This window comes from Misgurnus anguillicaudatus, chromosome 22 (genome assembly GCF_027580225.2).
Source record: "Misgurnus anguillicaudatus chromosome 22, ASM2758022v2, whole genome shotgun sequence".
Classification (NCBI taxonomy): domain Eukaryota; kingdom Metazoa; phylum Chordata; class Actinopteri; order Cypriniformes; family Cobitidae; genus Misgurnus; species Misgurnus anguillicaudatus.
The window spans coordinates 34,933,918-34,957,391 of record NC_073358.2 but is presented as its reverse complement, the minus strand read 5'-3'; the positions used below and the strand labels follow the sequence as shown (position 1 = coordinate 34,957,391).

At 37.6% G+C, this 23,474-nt stretch overlaps 1 long non-coding RNA gene across 1 annotated transcript; it reads left to right on the top strand.

The window, feature by feature from the left end:
* Window positions 1-10,412: 10,412 nt before the first annotated feature.
* Window positions 10,413-14,176, top strand: LOC141358841 (uncharacterized). Its single transcript, XR_012365315.1, has 4 exons — window positions 10,413-10,676; window positions 10,754-10,909; window positions 11,153-11,231; window positions 13,174-14,176. It is a non-coding gene; the product is annotated as an uncharacterized lncRNA (long non-coding RNA).
* Window positions 14,177-23,474: the final 9,298 nt, after the last annotated feature.

Genomic DNA, 23,474 nt, shown 5'->3' with positions numbered 1-23,474 from the left:
TCATGAAAAATGCTGGCGCTGGCTGGCAACTTTTTTAAAAATGCTGGCGGGGAAAGAGTTAATATAAAATATATCAGGAATATTTTTATTCAAATATTTTCTCTTAATTGACGAGATAACTCGTCAATGGCGAGGAAAGAGCTAAATGTGATCCACGATTGTTTTACATTGGTTATCCAATATCATTATCAAATTGCCGTTTAGCGGCTTTTGCATCTTAGCTCTTCATATATATGTATGTAAACATACAATATGATTTGTTATATTTTGTAAAGGTTGATTAAAATACAGTTTTTTTTGCCAAAAGTTACAATTTTGTGTTCCACTAAAAAATAACAGCATCGGGATTCGGTAAATCCATGAAGATGAATAAAAACTAAACTATTATCTACCTGTTGCTTCAGCCACAAAGGAATTGGGTCTCAGACCGCACTTCCATATTGCTTCAACCTACAGGTATATTTATTTGAGCACTAAATGATCAAACAACAGCTCATTTCAATAGATATTCTTCCACATTATTGCACATTTGCCGCACAGAACTCAATCTACCAACATGTAGTGTTTCTACAAATTATTAAAAAGGTTCCTGAGAGCACAGCCTGCATCCAGCCCATTTACCTACGTAATTGGTGGCAGAAATACGAGGGCTTGACTGGTAAGCAGGGCACTTTCTATCAGCAGCAGTGAGATATAATTACGAGTGGAGAAGCCCTGCCTGCGGCTGGTAAAAGTGTCAGAGGAAAGAGGGGGATGTTGAGAGCAAAGACAGTTGCAGATATGGACTCAACACTCACAGTTACCGTCATGACCTGGACAGACCTGTTTACCTCATTAAAAATGAATTTGCAAGAAATATTGGCCCGTGTCCCATTCCCTCCCTCCCTACTAGAGTCTTATTATTATCTATTATGCAGAAGGGAGCCATGGCACGATGGGTTAACTTGGAGAAGGTCATCTGGACAGCCTGCAGAAGTTTCTGCGTCTTTCTCCCATCCAGAGTTTGGCTTTGCCACCAGGGCCGAGAAATTGAAACACTAATGGTCTGTATTAGTGTAAAAAGCACAGATTAAGTGCTAAGAGAAACTAGCCATCAGTGAAATGGGTCTGTGGCTATAATTAGTTAAGCAAAGGGCTTGATCCATAATTTATTAGCAAAGGCAAGTATTGGTATGAATACAGAGAAACACAGGAAGAGGTGAAAGGCTCTTTTCTGCCCTCCACATTTATGCATTAATCCGGCAAAGGCGATGATTTGAATTATGGTTATTAGGGAACAGAAAACAGCCATTACTGCCCTCAAGTATAGAAGGTGGCTTTTTACATAATAACAAGTGTATATAGAGATCAAAACAAGAGAGCGGATGAAAGAATGTAATGCGGTGATAGCCGAGATGGCAAGAGAAGTTCAGACCACACACACAAGTCAGCACCTTTGTGCACATATATAAAAAGCCTGTAAATTACACGGGACAAAGACAGGAGATTAGGTCTTTTCCGTGACCTCAATGACCTAAAAACCTCGGAGGGGTTCAGACCTCGGGAACCACTGAAATTGTCTCAGACTTCTGTTTTTGTTAACCTATGGTTGACGAACATCTCTCAAGCACAGAGGCATGGCATGTGAAGATCCATAAAAATTAAAGATTAACTGCCTGTCTGTGAAATTGCACCACGGATACCATGTAAGACCGCAGTACACTTCCCACCATTTTACTACATGTACAAAGACTCCTTTTAACAATTTTGATAATAGATGGAAAAAAGTAATCACAGTAATATCAAGATCATTTACAACAGCGTTCAGGGTAATTTAGCAAGTAGAATCTGCATCTTTCATTCGTCCCCAGTTCTGTATGTTTTTACAAAGATATGTTTTTTTTTTATTCAGCATTACGATGGAAATGGCTACACATTCTTTTAACATCAATGATGCTGAGCACATTATAGAAAGACAAATAAATCCTATGCTTTAGAGTAGCTCACGACAATGTGTTCAGTTCAAGCTGAGTTTTAGGGGTTGACACACACATGTGCAAAGTTTGGTATCAGTCAAGTTTGCAAACTCAATGCATAATATACACATCATGCATTTCTATATTCACACATATGCTCTCACCAATATGAAGAGTTTGGTTCCAAAATGTGAGTTACCACCAAAATCAGTTTTGTATCAGGTCAGTATTAAAAAGTAAATTCTTGTGTTACCTGTTTTACGCAAAATCCGATTTCCGCTGTGTTATTCAGTCATATTTTCCCCAAAATTTGACAAACGCCATTCCTCCTTCTCTGCAGAATGCAATAAATCTGCTTAACCAATCATAGCGCACCATTCCATGCAAACAATAAGGGCAGCGCTTTGTATACACAAAGAATCCTAATTTGCCTCATCTACTTTGTACTTCGTGATCAACAAACAAACAATAATAAAATAGTACTTTTGATGGCATTGCTAAACCTGTGGTGCTTTTCTGTGGCGGGAAAGAAACGTAAGCCATCAAAATAAAAAAAATTACGCGAAGCACTCGGGGAAGGAAAAATGCCGGCTGTTGCTTGTTCTCCCGACAGCATCAAGCTTCTGTCATGCTAACACATTGACAAAAGGGGATTTTATGAAAAACTTTCCATTATTTTACTCGAAGTCAACGAAAATCAAGCAGGACCAAAACATTTTACAGCTGACTGCTGTTGAAAAAGTTCAGCGACGACGTCCCAAGAATGACCGCAGCAATGACAGTGTTCTTAATATGAAAAAGTAAGTGTTTTGATTAATGCCATTAATGTTTATTTTTTAATCAGTGTATAACACTAGTCAACTAAATGAACATAACATGGCAAAGATGAATGCACATTTATATATTGATTCAATATATTTATAGCATTTTGAAAAAAAAACTGCATTTTTTATGTAAAAATAATCCGTTTTTATAATGGATTTGAATTTTTTTAATGTTATTTTAACCTAAAGATGCTATGCGAAAGTTTGTAACAAAAAATTGCGGTTTTCATCTTGTCACTTTCTTGGTATAGAAAACATTAGTAAAAAAAAAATGGTCAAAATGGATTTATTGCATTTTGGAACCAAACTCTTCATATATTTCTGTTTCTATTTCTATGAATTCAAATAAGGCAGACACAATATTACTAAGAATATATTTAGTGCTTATAGTTTAGGAATTATCCATCTGTTTGTTTGAGTCATCGACCTTTTGTTGCGTTCCATCATCAGGGTACATCAGGTGGAGGCAACCTGAAACCCAAAATCTTTCATTCCTGTCAACTGCTTGTCACTGTTGGTTTAGAATCGAATGACGATGCACATACCAAACATGTCTGGTGCTTATTTAAGATGACTATCAATAGTTGAGAAGACCACATAGTTAAGAGCCAATGCACCATAAGCTCATTCAAACTCTGTTTGATTAGCCACTATAAAAACCATGAACACCTGGACATCTTCTAATCCTTTCTCCCTCCCTCTTCCAACAGTTACCGTAAGGTCTTAAGCAAAACTTATAGCACCTCTCACATTATTGCCTCTTTAAGATGAATAACTTAATTGTTTTCACATTTACATAGGCATTTAGCAGGCACTTTTATCCAAAGATTAGAAAACAATCATTTTTGTAAGCCACTTTGTATAAAGCTGTCAGCTATATGCCTAAATGAATTTATATGAATTTAAAATGTTTATAGGGGACGGTGGGCATGAATGAGACATCCACTGAGTTTATGAGGTTAAACTAAACATCACTAGAATGCCAGAGCCACATCGAGGCTGGGTCCAAAATAGCCCCCCTATACCCTCGTTCACTATATTAGTCAACCAATATATTTCACTCGAAGGAGTAAATAAAAACGAGTGAGTGAATCCGGACACTTGAGCTCGCCGAAAGCACTGCAGTGTGGGCTTCATCTTCCAATGAGGCGCGAGAATTCATTTGGCTGCACCTCAGTGAACAGCTGTAAGTTTACATTGATTGTACACTCGTTATTGCGGTGCATTGTGGGGTTGAATGAATGCACTCAATAATGTCCACCATATGATTTTGGACACCACTAAAAATGAATGTCCCATCAAATAGTGCACTGTTTAAGAGTATAGTGAGCTACACTATATTGCCAAAGTTTTGGGACACCTGCACATGAACCTGAATGACATCCCATTCTTAATCCATAAGGTTTCATATTAAGTTGGCCCATCCTTTGCAGCTACAACAGCTTCAACTCTTCTTGGAAGACTTTCTACAAGGTTTAGGAGTGTGTTTATGGGAATTTTTGACCATTTTTCTAAAAGCACATTGGTAAGGTCAGACACAAGTGATGTTGGACAAGAAGGCCTCGCTTGAAGTCTCGACTCCAATTCATCCCAAAGATGTTCTAATGGGCCAGTCAAGCTCCTTCACACCAAACTCGCTCATCCATGTCTTGATGGACCTTGCTTTGTGCACTGGTGCACATTCATGTTGGGAGCACAAAGTTGGGAGCACAAAGTTGTCCAAAATGTCTTGGTATGATGAAGCATTAAGAGTTCCTTTCACTGAAAGTGATTGGAACACCTAAATTCAATGATTTGGAGGGGTGTCCCAAAAATTTTGGCAATATAGTGTATTTCTAGAGCTATATCAACTATGCCATGTCATACAAAACCATACTCATTCTCTACTACACAGTACTTCATTAAATGATAGTAGATTTAAGAACATTTTATAAGTAGATTTGGCCAGAATTCCTATTATGGACTGCATTTATATGGAGTAACTCTGAAAGATATATGTATTAATACAAGTATCATATTTACTTCTTTTATGTTTTCGTTAGTTTTTATTTTCCTTTAAGAATTAAATTAACAGTTAGGCATGCTAACTGTTAGCTCTGGCGTGAATTCCCGCACCACCACAGACAGCCCACACACATGCGCTGAGAGCTCTGTATACTCAATGTGTTCTCCGTTTAACTATTCTCCCAAATGACAGGCACCAATGCAAGGGAAATATTAGCTGACCTAGCAAGAAGAAGCTGTGAAAATAGGCAATTTACCCCGGTGTGTCTGTGCATAGGTATTTACAGTTTATACAATACAAGATGTGGATATTTTTATGAGACTGCAGTTAAACACATTTAAAAGACAAATAATTTAAAACAAGTATTTTGTAAACTATGCTTATTATTGGCTCCCCTGACCAAATGTAAAATGCTCTCTCATTTGTAAGTGGCTTTGGATAAAAGCATCTTCTAACAAATGAATGTAATAATATCAATCCATTCATTTTCCAAACCCGTGTGTCCTTTGGAGAGTCGCAGAAGTCTATAAGCATTGTGAGTTGTATGCAGACAGGTTGCCAGTTCATGGCATAATAAAAAAGCATATAATTATCTTATTTCGTAAATAGTAGGATCTTTTTAAAGCGCACTGCTGCAGTGACAGCTTAGGACCATTTTTTTGCGTGTATAGATGGATTTTACTTTCATCCTTTGCTTAATTTCATTGCTCTTTAAACACAATGTTACACGGTGCATGAGTGAAAGGACAAGATAAGGTTAATAACACAATGAATCTTATTCTGGCCCACTTCACTCTTATAGTCTATGCTGACTAAAGTATGTCTCTCTCTGCCTGATATTTCACTTCTCTCCTCAGCTCCCCATATTTTCTTGCAAAACCTCACCCCTCCCTCCCTCTCTCTCTCCCTCCGTCCATCTCCATCTGACTTTCCACAAACAGCTCCAATGACATTGCACGATCTCCCGTGCCTCTGCGGACACAGCGTAATCCCCACAACACCATCACGTGTTCAACTCTGAATGACTGTTTACCCCTGTGACTTTTGCTAGTTTTGACAAAAGACGACACTCTTATCCAATGTCCCCTGCCTCTCCTTCCCTTCACCAAATAAATGGGGTAATTCATCAGTTAAGACATGTTGTGGCACTTTTATCACAATGTTCGGTCTTTCCCTTCACCTTATCGAGTCAGGAAATATTGAGCAGAATATGAGCGTCTATCCGAACCCTCAGAGCATTAAGCCGTATCTCTGGCAACACTGGGAATGAGGTGTCGTTACCGGTGCTGAGTAGAGAGACAGACCGCCAGTTAGGGTGGATGATTTATTCATACGAAGCAGGCAGAGACACAGGTCTGCGTGTCAGGGTGTATTTCAGCGGAGATTAAGATGTCCTGGAGGTTTATGTCTCTGTTTCTCAGAGCCGGGAGTGCAATAACATGTGTTGACTGCGTGCCGCTGTGAAGACTAAGCTTTGGTATTCCAGCGAAGCTTTACAAGGTTATCTTTTGACAAACATAGGCGCTTCACAAATCCTGTCATTGGAAAACTCTTTCGGCTGCAGTTTTCTAAGGTGATAACTGCCTGAAATGCAACCTACAAATTTTAAGTGTAGTCTTTTTATAACTTAACTGATAGTTTGCTGTTGGATGGATTGGGTGCCGGGATATTGCGTTGGCAGCATGACAGGAGATTTCCTGGATAGTCTCATTTAAGAGTTGGGCTTCGTGATATTCCCGCACAGCTCTGTCTGAGCTTTGGATCGTCTTCAGCTTCTTCTTTGTCCTCTCTCTCTGCCATGCATCTCTACTTAGATGAATGAGAGGGCGGAGAAGGAACAAAGAATGGGTGTTTTTTACGGGGCAGATGAGCTCAGTTGAGGTTATGGCAGCCATCTCAATAGAGATCTGTGGGAATTCTATGGGATGGCTATTGTCATACTCAAACTAATCTTGGGTCAGCTCTATTCTACTCAAAATCCTATACTGTCAGAAAAATTGGTCAAAATGGTCCCGAGCTGTCGGTGGGGCATTACCCTTTCAAAAAGTACACCTTTGCACATACAATAAAGAGTTCATATTGGTAGGGGTGCGCAGGGAAAATCTAATGCGGGGTTAGTTGTAACACTGACTGTTTACATTGTTGCACAAGGTTGAGCGTTTTGGTTTTCAGCATTTTTTTTCACGCTACCAAAAAACGATCTCCTGCAAATTATTGGAAATGTATAATGTTTTTTTCAGAAAGTTTTTGATGAACGAGTGTTTTGGTGGCATGTAAGTAAATTTTTTCATCATATATTTTTTTGGTTTCTAAGTTGGGTGTAAAAGATACCAAATCCAATGCTGTGTCATATTAATCAGTGTCTTATTGACTAAAACATAGCATCGTTTAGAAAAGTCTGCAGCTCTTAGCAACTTTTTTGGTGGGCTTGAAAATACATTGACCCAGCGGGGTTTATTGTAACGCTGTGTTACAACTAACCCCTCAGCACTTACGATATAAAAACAGCTAATGTTAGCGTTATTCTCGCCGTTGTTTTAAATAGTCTACACACATATGATTGCTGGATGCCAACAAAATAAATGTGCCTGTCTTATCAAAAATCGTGTGTCAAATTTATTTTTGTTCATATCTTTAATATTGATTGAATAAGGTCACGCCAAAGATTGAAATCATAATGAAATGAATGGCTAAAATCAGACTTTGATGCTCATTATCTCATAATGTGAATTTTGAAACTGTAGTATTTATTACAGACTGGGTCACATATAAAAAATTGTTTTGTCATAATTGTGCTGCTTTTCTCACATATTTAGACATTTTTATCTATTTATAATTGAACTATTGTTAGAAAAGTGCTGGATGAATGAATACAGTGTGGATACCCGTCTATTATAGACAGATATATAAACAATGTCCACTTCAAGTATACAGACAAAATAGTATTGAAATATTTGCCTGCAAACTTCATTTTTAGCAAGTGTTACAACTAACCCCCTGCCTGTTACAATTAACCCCATCAATGGGGTAAGTTGTAACGTTTGCACTTCTGTCACATTTGGTGTAATTGTCCAAGAATGGTAAGTACTAGAAACAAACTTCAAATGTTCATTTGTAGCAGAGATGTGTGTGTTGCTTGTGCAAAAATATAATTAATCAAACTTAAATATTTTTTGAATGATTGAGCCAAAACACCTCACATGTACATATTGGTACCTAAATGGTACATATTAGGACCTTTTTAAAGGGTACTGCCCCAGCGACAGCTAGAGACCGTTTTTTTCTGACAGATTATAGCAGATCAGGTCTCAGATCAGTGACTCTGTAAGCAATGCAGTATACTGTCAACTGAGTATTGTCTGCACTAATGAGACAGGTGTCAGCTTCAGCAACGTGTGTGTGCTGTCTGTACACACAGCTAATTTCTATCTGTATTCTGCAAGTGTCCAACACGACAGGTAACAGACTAGTCATGTAATACGCCTGAGATTGTTCTGCATTTTGCAACACATTTTCCCAAATATTTTAGTTGTAGTCCAGATATAGATTACATTTAGGTATCACGGTCTGTAATATTCAAATTGGTTAATCTTGACATTCTGCCATCATATATTTTAATTGCGTAATGGCTGTTAAACTGCATATATGTTGTCTTTGGTAGCCAAACTTTACATCTTAAATCTCTAAACTGTGCTTAGTTCATGTCTCTCATATCACTTCACGGTGTCTTTGTTTTGTTAATAAACAAAATTAAACTTGAATCAATATTTAATGACTATTTAATTACTTATTTGGCAAGTAGCCATGCACTGTAACAATGTAATCGACACTCATCTGCTCATTATCGTAAAACAAACCTCTGCAGGATAATACAAGACCTATTATCATTAACATAATGACTGACTGCACTCAAAAAATGGGTTTTGTAGCACTGTTCATTATACACAAATGTATTTAGTTACATTAACACATACACATTTATTTTTAAGACAAAATACAAGTGTAATGTGTTATGCTAAATCAATTGGTCATTCACTCTGGTTTACCTAACTACCTATCTTTAAACTAAAGTAATTGGTTTACTTTTGCGATTCAAATACCGGATGTGACGTCATTTAACGACTTCCACGCACGAAGACGGCGCGCGGGTGATGGTGTTTCGGGTAAGTAAACAAAATACGTTTTTTCTTCAATCTATCTTAAAACATTATTGAGGCAACTTTATTTTATGTTTAAGTCGATGGTGTTTGTATTTGATGGTGATGATTTTACGTAATTTGTGCAGCGATGAGGTAAAGTGTGTGATTTGTGCGTTTCAAATGTAATGGAGTGCTTCACGCGATCTGTCGTGTGACGTGTTTAAACCGTATTAAACGTGATGTACTCGTGTTTAAACAGTATTAAACGTGTTGTTCAATTTCGGGTCCTTTGTAGTGTTTTATGATAGCAGCAGTGTTGTAAACTGTGTGATTTGTGCGTTTCAAAATGAATGGATTGCTTCACGTGTTCGTGGTGAGTTGAACTGCGATTCCGGTGATAACTTTAGCCATTGAACTTGTTTTACTGGTGAAAATAGTGCTTTTGAAACGTATTTTCCTGTGTTTAGTTAGAGCATTTTCTCAAGGGGTTCTTAAAGTTTATTTTCTGTTGTTACTCTGAATGAATATTTACTTAAAGTAAGTTATGTTGAAATGTAAAATTTGTGATCTAAAACATTAAAGACTGCTGCAAGTGCGTTGTGGGGGTTATCATAGATATCATTGTACATATTAATTGATATATTCAAGACATGTTATGCTCTACTTGTTCATTTAAGTAGGAATTATGCTACAGATGTAATATTGCATGACGACAAAGGCCCACTTTCACTTGTAGTTTGTGTGCATGGCATGCAGTGCACTGTCATCAGAAAAATAATACTTTGCTCACATAAACAGTCACTTAAAGAAAAGTAAAACGGTATTTTGCATGTTATCAGGTTGTGATTTCCAATCAAATGTCAATGGGACTTCTATATCACACAAAAACAGAAAACACAACCAGCCTTCACTGAGTGATTTTAAGCCTGGTGTAGTTTCCATTGCTGAAATATTATGAGAGGTCAAAAGTTTTTATGGTGATGAGGCAAGTGATGCTTTTGTTCATGACTGAAGCCAGATGTGTTTTATTAAAACTAATTAAACTGCATTGTATGTTAAAGTCTGTCAGTGCCTATTTTAGTTAGCTCATGATTATCCATTGCTTGACTTATATTGGTTGGTGCTTTGTTTGATGGTGACTTTGAAAAAACAAGTCCACGGATATGTTGTAAAATATGCTTTTATTTTGTTAAATGGACAATTATAAGTTAATGTTTCTTAACCATACTTACAATTGATTTAAAAAAAAATAATTAACTACATTTTTTACTTGTTTTCCACAGTCATACCACAATGACTACTCCAGTCTGGCTAAAAGTTACAAAAGGTGATCCTTCAGTATGCCATTCCTTCTTCAGTGAGTGACCTGTCAAAGGAAATAGAAAAACAATGTAATCTACAAGGACATTTAAGGATGCAGTTCATGGATTCTGACTTGGGCAATTCGTTTTTAATTGAAATTAATTTTACACACGCCCAAACTAGCTGCAATTTCTCGTGCTGCTTACCATATAAAAAAAAAAAACATGCAACGCTGAGGTCAACTACTGCCCTTACCATCCACAAACGGAGACATCCAAAACACTGGAAGTAGTCAGTGTAATACTTCTGTCTGAAATTAAAAAGAACAATGAGAAAACATTATGAATGCTGATGGACATTTTTTTTTATCAGGAGACATGAGGTTGTCAAGGAATCGCCTTCAATAGCAGATTTCAAAACTAGATGGCCTGCTCTTTTCAGAAGGGAAGAGGTGAGTGAAAAGTTTTTGAGTCATTTATGTTTAACTTTGTTGGCTTTGTGGTAACAATAATTTATTGTGTTTTGTAGATTTGTGCAGAGTTTAAAAGAATCGCAACAGCCCTATTGGTGTCTACATACTTGGCGAAGATGGATCAATATTCTGCAAAGCTTATAAGGATCTATGCAAAACGAGGAGTCGTCAATTAACCGAGAATTAAAAACCTGCTGGTTTCCACAACACAGGTATGAAGAACTACACTCATTAAAACCTTATAATAAAACTTATTTTTGCACTGGTGAAATTGGAATTAGAAAGTTTCTGGAACTTGTAAAAAAGAAACAAAGGTACAGTTTAAGGTGTCCCTTCTTTGTTGTTGTTTTCCACTTACATGCTGTATTTTGCATAATAATCTAAAAATAAAGGTAAATGTTTACCTGAAATTGTGAATGCTACAATTAATACAATTTTGATATTTACATATTTAGACTGACAACAGTGATCAGACTCCGATCTTTCTTTGTCTACCTGAATGAAGACCTGACCAGTCTAATTAAAGAGTATTTGGTAAGTATATGTGCATATATATACTTTGCTGTATTATCAAGGAATTGAAATGTTGGGGTATCCCAGGTGAAAAAGTAGTACACTTCCATAATGTACTTACAGTGCTCTATTTTTAAACTAATTTATACTTGATATACTAAAAAATTATTCTTTAATACTTTTTAAGATGTTCTTAAGATTATCTAAGTGTACTTATTTGTGCTGTTTTGAGACAACATGATTATGAACTAAAATGTGCTTTGAATATACTATCTCTGTTTTAAAAATGTATTAGTTAAAACTTGTAAACTTGAACCCAACTTTCAAAGATGGGTTCAAGTTTACTACGAGTGGTACCTAAATACATTTTTTAAATAATTTTTCAGCACATTTTAGTTCATATTCATGGTGTCTCTAAGAGGCTGTTTACACTTGGCATTAACATGTGTTTTCGTCGATCGGATCACAAGTGGACGAAGTTAATGCCAGGTGTAAACAGTGTTCAAAACGTTTTGAGCTCGTCCACTTTCGACCACTTTCAACCACATCCAGAGGTGGTCGAAACCACTTTCAATCGGATCGCTTTGGAGTTGCGGAACGCACATGTGGTTGAATGCGTTCGAACAGCCACACGCGACCGCCCATTTATCTAATCTGAGGTATTAAACACAAGTTTTACGTCTTTTTTGACTCCTGGCGTGAACATTCGGTGAACAGCGCTATTTTTAGCCTTTCATTGATAAATCTAAAGCGGCTGATCTCCGTAGTTTCGTTTTGAAAGCGTGTGAAAGTTACGTGATCCTATTTCATCAATTGCGCTGAAAATTCAAAGAAAGCTCTTACATACTCATGTACAAAACACTGTGCAGCATGTTTACTTGCTAAACAAGCAGTGCACTCCGACATAATATTAGTTTGTGTCCATATAAACTCATAATTACTCCCGCTCGTGTTTGAATGACAGCAGAGAGACTCGCCCACCGTCTCACAGACCACCCCCTCATAGTATTCAGCACAGAAGCGGTTGAAAGTGGACAAAAGAGACGAATTTAAATAACAGGTGTAAACATAATGTGTCTCTCTCGTCCACTTGTGATCCGATCGACGAAAACACATCTTAATACCAAGTGTAAACAGCCCCCAAAATAGAACAGGGAAGTACAATTATACCTTATTCACACTGTCAGTCTAAATCTGATTTTGGTGCATATTTGAATCCAGTCACATTTACAAAGTGTGAACGGCCAAAAACCACATGAAATGAGTGTTTTTTCAAATCTGTTTCGGGCTACATCCATCGGTGGTTTAAAAGTCAGTCTGACCGCTCTGATCGCATTTGTGTAGCTTTTCGGTTATGTCATGCTGTTGCGTCACGTAAAACATAAACACGTCAGATGTTGAGGCAGATTGTCGTGCCAGTGCAACGTCATTGCCATAGAAACATTGTAGATAATCCAGAAAACGGCAGAACGCTACAGGACGCACAGAATGGTTGGACAATGAGTTTGTCAAATCGGATATGCCCTGAAATCTAATTTAGACTGACATTGTGAACAATGTACAAGATGTTCTTAAGGTTATCTTAAGAAGTACAAAAGAATAATTTTTTGTATATTATGTACAAAATAAGTGCATGAAAATAGAGCACTTTAAGTACATTATGGACGTGTACTTTTTCACCTGGGATAACTTTTTATTTTATCTCATCTTCATGGTATTTCAAACCTACGAGTTTCTTTCTAATGCAGAAAACAAGGTATAATAATGTTGGTAAGGAAACAATACTTGCCCTCTATGACTTTTTGGCTGTTGTACATTATGGAATATGAGACCGTTCTTAAAATACTTCAGTTTTACAGAATCAAGTGATGTGGTTTTGAATAACATTAAATGGTAAATAAGAGATTTTCTGAACTTATTAATAAACACAAAATAATTGTATCATTGTCATTCTCACCTGCAGGATACAGATGCACCCAGTACCCAGGAGGCGATCCAGAAGATGGTGCTGGGAGTCCTTGTTGTAAAAATGTATGGTTCAGACATCGAAGACAGCCCAGCACATGTTGGAGTGTTATTGAAGGGATTAAGAGTTCTTGGACCTCAACAACATTGTGTATGCGACAACCATGTTGATGGGACTGATATATGCACTGAACTGCTCCTTTCCTGAATTCAGGTACACTTTTGAAGTATTGCAGTTGATGTTTCTGGAGCTAGATGGGAAGTAACTATCTCATAAAGTTCAGAGTCAGACGCTGAAGGCCAAGCCTTTTGCAGATGTTTTAAGAAAGGAATGTTTTAATATTTCATATGTAAATGCCATGTTTTTGAAATGGAGTTTTCATGCATTTCATTTGTCAGTAACTGTAAAAATTTTTAATGTTGTTATAAGGTTACATTGTAATATCCAAAGTCCTTAAAAACTTTGCAAGCTTTTCAAGTTGATGAGTGCATCTCATTTGTTGGTATATCCTTTACGGTATCTGTAGTTTAAGTGCAATAAACATGGCTTGAAGAACTGGTGTATGAGATTCTTTTTTGAATAAAATGAATGCTATATAGAGTTTATTACAAAAAGTATATTTTTGTGTGTGATGTCCTTGAAATAGACATTGTTGTGTTAAAGTAACTAAAAGTAATTGGATGGAACCACTGTCCACAATGTAATTGAGTTGTATGAATAAACTACTCTTGAGTTGGACAAGCAAAAAATATTTGATTCGTTTGAACAAGTTAAACACATGTTCAGAAAACGTAACAATCTTAAGTTGAGGATAAGTAACTAAGATAATTTTGTTGAACATTACCACTTCACATTAGTTATTTATTATTCAATTGTGTTGCTGCAAATAAAGAATTTGGCATTGACTGAAAACAACCCTTAAATGTAAAAATAAATTAACTGGGTTGTGTGGAACCACTGTCCACAATAAAATTGTGTTCGTTTAAAGTATCATTTTTTTGAGTGTGGCTGACTGTAGCTATATTATCACTTATACTGTGCAAACATTGTGATTTCACCAAATGCCTTCCCCTGAGAGACGTATATAAGCCCGTCTGTCATCTAGACAGACTTTAAAATGTCATCTTTTCTGTGCGATAGCCTGCCATTTCCGTATGACAGCGTTCCAGCGTGCTCTTTCTCGCAAGACCTCTGAAATATCATTACTTGGCAAGGCACTATTGAATCCCACCTCCCAATAATGTTCGCCCTCAACTCTGTCCTTTCCTTCTTTTTTCTTCTTATCTCCACTTTCTTGCATCTGCATATCCACATCCCTCGTGTGAGTAATCCTGCAGGGTGCTAAATAGAGGACAAGTCACGCCTCACCGCATCAGCAAGCTCTGTCAACTCCTCAGAACACACACAGACCACAATCTTTCACACACATACATTCACACATTTTCATACATTATGCACTTATGCCTATGCAGAACACAAACACACACCACAAATGTCAGTCATATACCACCTGGAATAGCAAATTCGCCTGCATTCGACTAAGAAATGTAACACTTCATATTATTCCACCAAGTTGTGTTAACAATAACCTCTAAGCACATTTCTCCCTGACAAAATGTGAGCCAATAATGTAACTGGGTTACATCACAGAGAGTTATATAGTACAGTCATGCAGAGATGCTTCATATTTTTGTCATTAGAGAAACAATAACGCCAAAAAAATCTTTAAAGCTAGCACAGATGCCTTTATATCATGAATGCAATGTTAGATTGTGGTGAAATAGAGATAAAGCAAACAAAGTCTGACGATAAAGACGTAGTCTGTTAATCAAAAGAATACACTCACACAGCATTACAACATTGCATCAGTTTAATGGCTTCATTCACCTCAGCGGAAAGCAAAAAGAAAATTAGCTGACGAAATGAAAAAAATTCTGTGTTCAGATTTATTTAGCTCAATGTGTGTGTGTGTGTGTGTGTGTGTGTGTGTGTGTGTGTGTGTGTGTGTGTGTGTGTGTGTGTGTGTGTGTGGTGTCATTATTCCCTTTCATTACTGGTAAATTGCAGTGAATCAGATCCTGTGTGAACATAACCTTATTGGTAAATCAGTGCTGCCCATTTACCAGTAAGAGAGGTTGTAAGATTACCAGCAATTTACTGGTAAACACTTGGGGTGGGCTGTATGACCACAAATCTATTGTACGGAATGAGTTATTTTATTTTATGGTATGTTTCACGGTATATATGGTTTTTATTAAGCTTGATGTTTGTATTGTTTTTGGAATTTGAAGAAATTTGCCACTCACTAATAAGCTTTTAACTAAATGCTAACCATAGTTTTATAAATATAATTCGTTAAAGTGAAAATGCACTAAAGATAACAACAGATATGGAGCCAGGTTTACTAAACAGTGCAAATGAGCACAAGAGCGCAATTCCCCAGTGTTAAAGTGAAAACTGCACTAAAGATAACAACAGATATGGAGCCAGATTTACTAAACGGTGCAAATTAGCAAAGAGCTCAACCCCCCCAAAAAAGAAAACGCCAATGGGAGTGGTAATATCTGCGGGCTATTTACTAAAAAGGAGCAATAAAATAACACAGGCACAAAAGCTGATTTCGATAATGACTAACGCAATTTACTAAGGGCAGCGCAAATTAGTTCAGGGTCGCAAATAAGCAGAGCTAATGAGGTGTAGGTGATCTTCTAACGCCTGATGTGCTTGAGTTCAGCACCACGAACATCTTAGCTGAAAATTCAGGTTGTGAAATCCCAGCTAACGAAGCTAAAGTAAACTGAAAATAACCTGTGTACAAAAAATTAAGGGTTATAAGAAGTTTTGAAACAACTGCTATTGTGTGACGCTTATTTCCTCCAGCATGTCCTCTGGCATTCCAAATTAACTGTTACATGTTAAAAACCATGTTGTACCGCTTGCTCTGTGATGCCTCTCCTATTAGCAACAAGTGCAGCCATTTCAAGCGCAAAATTATTTAAGGCATGCTTTTTCAGCGTAAAATAATGGCATGAATACCAGTACTATCACTTGCGCAAATCGCGTTGCGTGAATCATTTAAATAATCTCCTCCAATAAATTTTGCGTCTGAAAGGAAAACTCCTAGAAATGCAGTAAGGTCAGTCATAAAAATAACTAGACCACATTTTTTCAGCGTTAATTATCCATTGCGTGTCTTTAGTAAATCCCAAAAGTCGTTATTTAACTGGCGCATCACACATATAAATTCGAGTTCTGTCTTAAAGGCGCTCTAAGCGAATTTACGCATTTTAGACCATAAAACATTTTTTGTTACATACAGCAAACATCTCCTCACTATCTGCTTGCTGCCTGTCCGCTGATCAAACTGTAAAAAAGTGATCTCTGTAGACAGCCCAGGCTCCGCAAACTGCAATACAAACAAAGTGGCCAAACCTACAAACAGAAACCATAACAAAGTGTTCCAGCCAATAAACGACAAGAAGGATTTGGGGGTGGGGATTGGGCGCGTTCATGAAAGCATGGTATGGAGGGGGAGCGGGAGGAGTTAGCTACGCTCTGTTTGTTTGAAAACAGTTCAAACAGCAACAAAAAGTGACGTCACACAGATTCGCTTAGAGCACCTTTAAGCCCGGAATACACTGCACGATTATTGGCTGTGCCAGACGAAAGATTGCCATCGTGAAACAATCGTTGCTATTTCAGTGATTGTGGCTCTTTATCGGTGGTCCTATGTCGTACAGTGAGAGAGGTTCAAGGACGGATGTTTTCCCGATCTTGCGTCCAAAAATAGCCTACGATAGTTTTTTGACAGTGTCAGAAATTCAGCATGATCAACGCACAGTGTGTTTGCTGCTACGACCTGCGTACTGGTATTTGCTTACCACGAGCGCATGCCGGTGATGTTGCGCTAACGTGTGACGCAGCCGTTGAAGCCTCCGTGTCATCATCAGAGTCTACATGCCTGTCGTACCTGAGTTTAAACTATCCATGTCGCACAGTGTAATAAGGTAATGATCTTATAGGAGGGCAAAAATCCTGCAGTGTATTCCGGGCTTTAGCTTTCTTGAAGTTCAGAAAACTTTACATCTATTAAGTTATGTGTTATGTGCAGGAAGTACATTCTTTATTTGGTGGCACAGCTCCAAATAGAGACCTCAGAGAGACCTCTGCACAAGCACTGAGAGAGCGAGTGAAAGAGAACAAGCAAGCAAGTGAGAGCGAGTGAGTGAGAAAGCAAGAAAGACCTGTGGTGAATTCACTGGTGCTTATTATGAAATTACTGAAATTACTAAATTCATTTGTTATATGTAGATGATTTCTCTGTTACACTCAGTCTAAAAGTGGGGGTGCAGAGTTGGCCACCTCGACTGATTTACATTCTGCGGAATATGAAATAGAAAAATTGTATGTGCGACATTATATTTCACGCAACCTGATCTCACCAAGTTCCGTGGGATAGTCACGGAATTTTTTGCGCATTTTCCGTGGCATTCTCACGGATCTCCTCATTTTTCCGTGGCCCTGCTACGGACTGTCTTTTTCCGTGGCATTCTCACGGATTGGTTACTCAACTGCTTTTTCGTATTTTCAAACCATTTTCGCTTCGGTTTAGGGTTAGATTTGGTGTTTGCGTTATTATGTCACTTTAACTATTGGTTTATACAACTTTTTCTGATTAATTCTTTTATATTTTTTAAACGTTTAACAATTGTCACCTGGCGTTGGGGTTAGAGTTGGGTTTGGGTAGGGATGTCATTTCATGTAAATCTAACCCTAAACCGAAGCAAAATGGTAAGAAAATAGGACAAAACAGTTGAGTAACCAATCCGTGAGAATGCCACGGAAAAAGACAGTCCGTAGCAGGGCCACGGAAAAATGCGGAGATCCGTGAGAATGCCACGGAAAATGCGCAAAACATTCTGTGACTATCCCACGGAAATTCGTGAGATCAGGCTGATTTCACAGTAACGGAAAATACGTCATACCGCCCAGCGCCCTAATAAGTGCTACGTAGAATAAGGATTACCAACATTTATAATGGGCGTTTCACATGGTACGCGGCAACCGCGAGTGTTTAGATCTTTCTCAATAGGAGACGTGCGAAAAGCGGAAAAACCGGGGTGGTTACAGAGGTGAAGTGGAGTTGGTCCACACGCCTTGCTCTTGCACCCAAAATCCTGTCCCTTTTACGGACACAACTCTTCATGGCAGGCGCTGTTGAAGATAAACATATTTCCACTAAATGCTGCACAAAACGCTTCCACTACACAAGAAAAGCTGTAGCTGCGCGGCGGTTCCGCCACTTGCAGCGTGAAACGGCCTTAACAGACAACATCGGAACGCAACAGTTTCAGGCCAATTTAGTACAGATGACCCGACGAGCGCACCTAAAGTTAACGTCCACATTTCTTCACCAAAGTTGTTTAAAACAGCTATTTTTACCATCTATTTGCCAAATTGCCCACGTCCTAAGCACACCCCCTGTGACACCAATGTGTAATCATTACTGCTGTTCAAGAAGCAGGTTACGACTTTTCCCCAGTTCAGTTCTTTTTGAAGTCACTTAATGCAATTTTGTTTGGTCGTGAGCAACTGGGCGTTAAAAAAATACAGTAGTCATAATCCACAATTGTTTACAAATACAATAAGCTCACCGAGCGGCAGTTTAGAGGTAACTCCCGCTTTCTCACCAAGTTTTCCTGTATTTTGGTACTGATGCGTGAATGATATCTAACTGAAAAAAAATGTCACTGCATTCAATTCATTCTGGTAAATTCATGGTAATTTACAGAAATTACGGTGTGAAAGAGGCTAATGAAGCAATGCACAATATACAGTATGACAAATGTAACGATGATCCTTGATACTCGTCAATATTTGTACACTGTCCCCACTGTCCCGAAAAAAAAATAGTCCCAAGTTGTCACTGGGGCAATACCCTTTCAAAAAGTACACCTTTGTACCTAAAGAGTACATAAGAGTAAGAGACACATAATGGTACCAAATGTATACTGTACATATCTGTACCTAAATGGTACATTTTAGGACATTTTGACAGGGTGCTGCTCCAGTTACAGCTAAGGACCATTTTTGGCAGTGTGGTCAAACATTTTTCATCTTTGCACAGTTATGATATTGGACTACAGAAATATGTATTTTGATATATAAGTTAATGTGCATACCGTATTTTCCAGACTATAAGGCGCACTTTTTTCATAGTTTGGCGGGTCCTGGAACTTATAGTCAGGTGCGACTTATACGTCAAAATGATTTCATATGAACCAAAAAAAACCATTACCGTCTACAGCCACGAGACTCCCTCTATGCTGGATAGATTCAGTGATGCCGAATGATTCGGGACCTTTTTAAACTTGATTTGATTATCCTGTTAATTTAGCCTCCCAGGTATGTTCTGTATGCTGTTATATCACCTTTTCAGCCTGCTGTTCTGTGCTATTGTTTAGTTGAATAACTTGCCTTTCCAGATGTCTTTTCTTCAGCTTGGATTTTGGGAAATCATTTTCTAAATAAACAATTTTTAATAAACAAAATAAAGCAATTTTTTGACTGATGCAATTTATACTCCGGACCGTCTGGAAAATATGGTAATTTGTGCATAAGTGAATGTGTTTCACTAAATAATTGCCATTCATTTCATGTATAAATGTTTGTTTGATACTTTGATACTAGCAAACTAACTCTCATGTGACCAGTCCCAGAAGACCGCTCAGTGTTTACAGGTCTTTGGATTGTAATGTTTAGCTTTAGAAGATATCCCAGGTTATGTCTTCTCACCATGAGCTAGACCTTAGACAGCTCACCCAACCAAACTCCGTCTGACACGCTCCAGACAGCAAACACGCAGAGGCCAGAAGAACCACTGGTGTGGGTTTATGAACAGCCTCTTCAAACCATAATAAATCAGGGATGAAGAGCAAAGCTTATTCCTTTAAGACTTTAAACAAACAACTTCAGTTTCCTTGTTGAGAAGTAAAAGAGATTAGGGCGGCAAACAGATAAAACAGAAAAAATGGGGATTTAAACATTGATTTTAGGTAAGATGGGCTCTATAGAAAATGTGTGCTATTAGATCAATGCAAAAAGCACATGACATTTTATATGCACTTTAAAAGTAAACGCATGTGCCATTTTTTGTAACCAAAAATGCCAAGTTGGAAGCCTCAAAAAAAAAAATCAACTCTTCATGTGAAACTATGCATCCTGTTCAAGGCTTAATGCTATTTTTCATGGTCAGAAACAAGAAAACGCTAACGTAATTTAGACATTTACATGCATATAAAAGCTACCGAGAACAGCAGAATCATTCTTTCCAGGTGTTTCGCAATGCAACCATAATCACTTTGAGACAACCATCCAATGCAAAAAAATACAAAGATTGGATACGTCCAGATGTCTCATGTATATTGTTCCTTCAGCTGTCCACATCATTTTGTTACCACCTCCGCACATTTTTATGACACTTACTTTTCTCCCTCTGTCACAACTATAAGCACAAAACAACCCAGGTCACCTTCAGGCGCCAATCACGCCCATTGTTTGCGCTTAAGTTCTCTCCAAGGATAAAGCAAGTGCAATTACAGCCTGAAAAATTCCAACAGCAACGCTCCACAGATCTCCACGGACTCTCCGGGGACCCAGGTGTGCTGAAATAACAGAGAAAGTCTGCAGTGCATACACCTTAATCTCTGTTTGCATGGCATTCTCGTTTTTACAAAAGTATGTGACGCTCTAAAACCCAAATCTGTAGCTAATAACTCTTGCCATCAACACTCGGTAAATTACCATTTACCCCCTTTTTACAGGCTCGGGGGGATGGGGTTGCAGGAATCCTGCTAGTGTTACCCTTACGATAAACTACCAGTTCAGGTTTCTAAGATACACCACAAACCTCCTGGAGTGGTATGGTTTTTTTTTCGTATCGTACATACAGCCCTTAAAAACTATAATGGAAGCATGTTTTCAATTTACCACATGCAAGGCAAACCTATACAATTTTGCCAATTCTGTTAAAGAAAACGTTATGCTTGAAACACTCCGTGACATGGGACAATCCATACTGTATGTAGCAAAAAACAATAACATGTTTTGTGTAACACAAGACTTTTATGAACGCGCCCAAGAATGCAAGTAGCAACACTCATATTTTCAAGTTCCATATGTTGTAAATATGCTCTCAGATTTAGGCTCCTTATCCGAAATGTTTAGAAATGCAGTGCTGAACAGATGTTTAATGTATTCATGATACATATGCCTATAAAAAGGTTTGTTTATAACTGCAAATTAAAAATTCACATTGTATTTCAAAAACGTTTACCTTCATGTTAACAAGCAAATCCCCAGACAGCTTCTCTCACCAGCTATTAAATGATTAAAAATAACATACAGACAGTGCCAGAAAAAATAGAGGAAATGTGTTTGTTAAAGGTGAAAAGGTTCATTTGTATTCTACTTTAATGGTTTCTTTAACAAAAATATGTATTGCAATGAATGATAGGTTTTGTAATGCATTCAACCTCCCGTTGTGAAAAAAAATAGATCACTAACACAAAATCTAATTTTTCAAAGACTGCATTGAATCATAGGATCCATTGTGATCTTCAGCAAACACACATCTGATAAGCCCCCCGCACATGCAGGACCCGGCGAAAGGTTACACCCTTGTCGAAGAGACTCGACTATTTATGACATATGAAAGTTAATATACAGCCACCTCCTGTGGTCTCTAAAAGTTCACAATGCCAAATGTCAAGACCTGTGTGAGAGTAACAAAGATAAACGACTGGCCGAATGGAAAATAATCTGCAACATATTTCTCATTGAAATGTTTATGGAGTGTGACATCATCAATTGAATTGGTTTAAGCTGCTTCAGCAGTGTAGAGCCACATACACAAACATCTTAAATGTTTTAAAATGCTGATCTTACGGTTTTATCTGCTGTGCTTTGATTAGAAACACATACGTTTTAAAATAACAACATGAGACGTATAAGCAAAGATGCCAGCTTTGTTTTAACATACTGTGTGAAAACTCATTATGGTGTTTTTCAATCATTTAGCAATTACAATTTTGTCGTTTTTAGGCTTTTAATGTCTTTTTTTTAGAGGACAGTACAGATTTTGACAGGAAAGTACAGGGTGAAGAGGGGAGAATGGGATTGGATGAGAGCCAGGAATTTTACTTGGGTCACCAGAGGCTGGAGCACTGTCAATGAGGCTATCAACTCGGGAAAAAAAATACATTTGTGTTTCTTTCTTAAAAACCTTTAAAATAATTAAGATTTTTCGTAAAATCCAAATTTTCACATTTTCTATTTCCGTTCAAGAAAATAGGATAAAAAAAAATCTTTGTACGTGTAAATATTTGTTTCCCACACTTTATACGATGTAATAGGTAGCAAATATAAATTTCACTTCTCTGTTGGCACAAATCAATTTCTTGCCCTTCTAGGCAAAGTGTAATGAAAATTTATTGAGAAAATACCACCCGATTATCTGAGGACAATTCTTATGTATTTCCAAAGCAATCACCCAGAGATATATCACCTACCATAGTTACCATGACAACATATTACTTTTGTGTTTTCATTATTCACGGCAACCAATTCCACACCAGATCTACAAGCCATGAGCATGATAACATTTACAAACATCCTCATGCAACGATAATATGAATGACTTTGAAACTAAGCAAACGAAACGTGAAATTAGTGTTTTGTTCCTCTGAAGTTTTTGCTTTCATTGATTCAATTTCATTTAAAGTTTAACATCTTGTCATCACAAGGATAAGAGATACTGTACATGTCTGAGCTAAAAAAAATAGTTTGGGTGTAATTGTAGACACACATTTGCTTGAGGCCATGACCTTTGCTGTGCACTCGATAAGGGATGAAATGACAATATAGGCCTTTCGATCCATCATTCAATAGTCATATTCATAATCATGCACCCAGGTGAGTCTGAATCCGTAAGGTGATGGATCTTTGAGCAATCCCATGAACCTACAGAGATTTTCACTTCTTTGTTTCATAGCAACGAGCTGACACTGAGCAGAATCTCTGTCCTTTAAAACAACAAGCCCTTAAAACTCCCCAGTAATTTAATGCTTAACTTCAAAGCTGCGGCTTGGTTCATGAAGATGGAAAGAAAGTGGTGTTCAAAAACCATAAAACGAAATTACTCAGTTTTCGTTATTTCACCACAACGACGCATTCTCACAGAAATCCAGAGATTTGAGGAGAGGATATGAGTGACTCAAGACCTTTTGCTCAAAATCTCA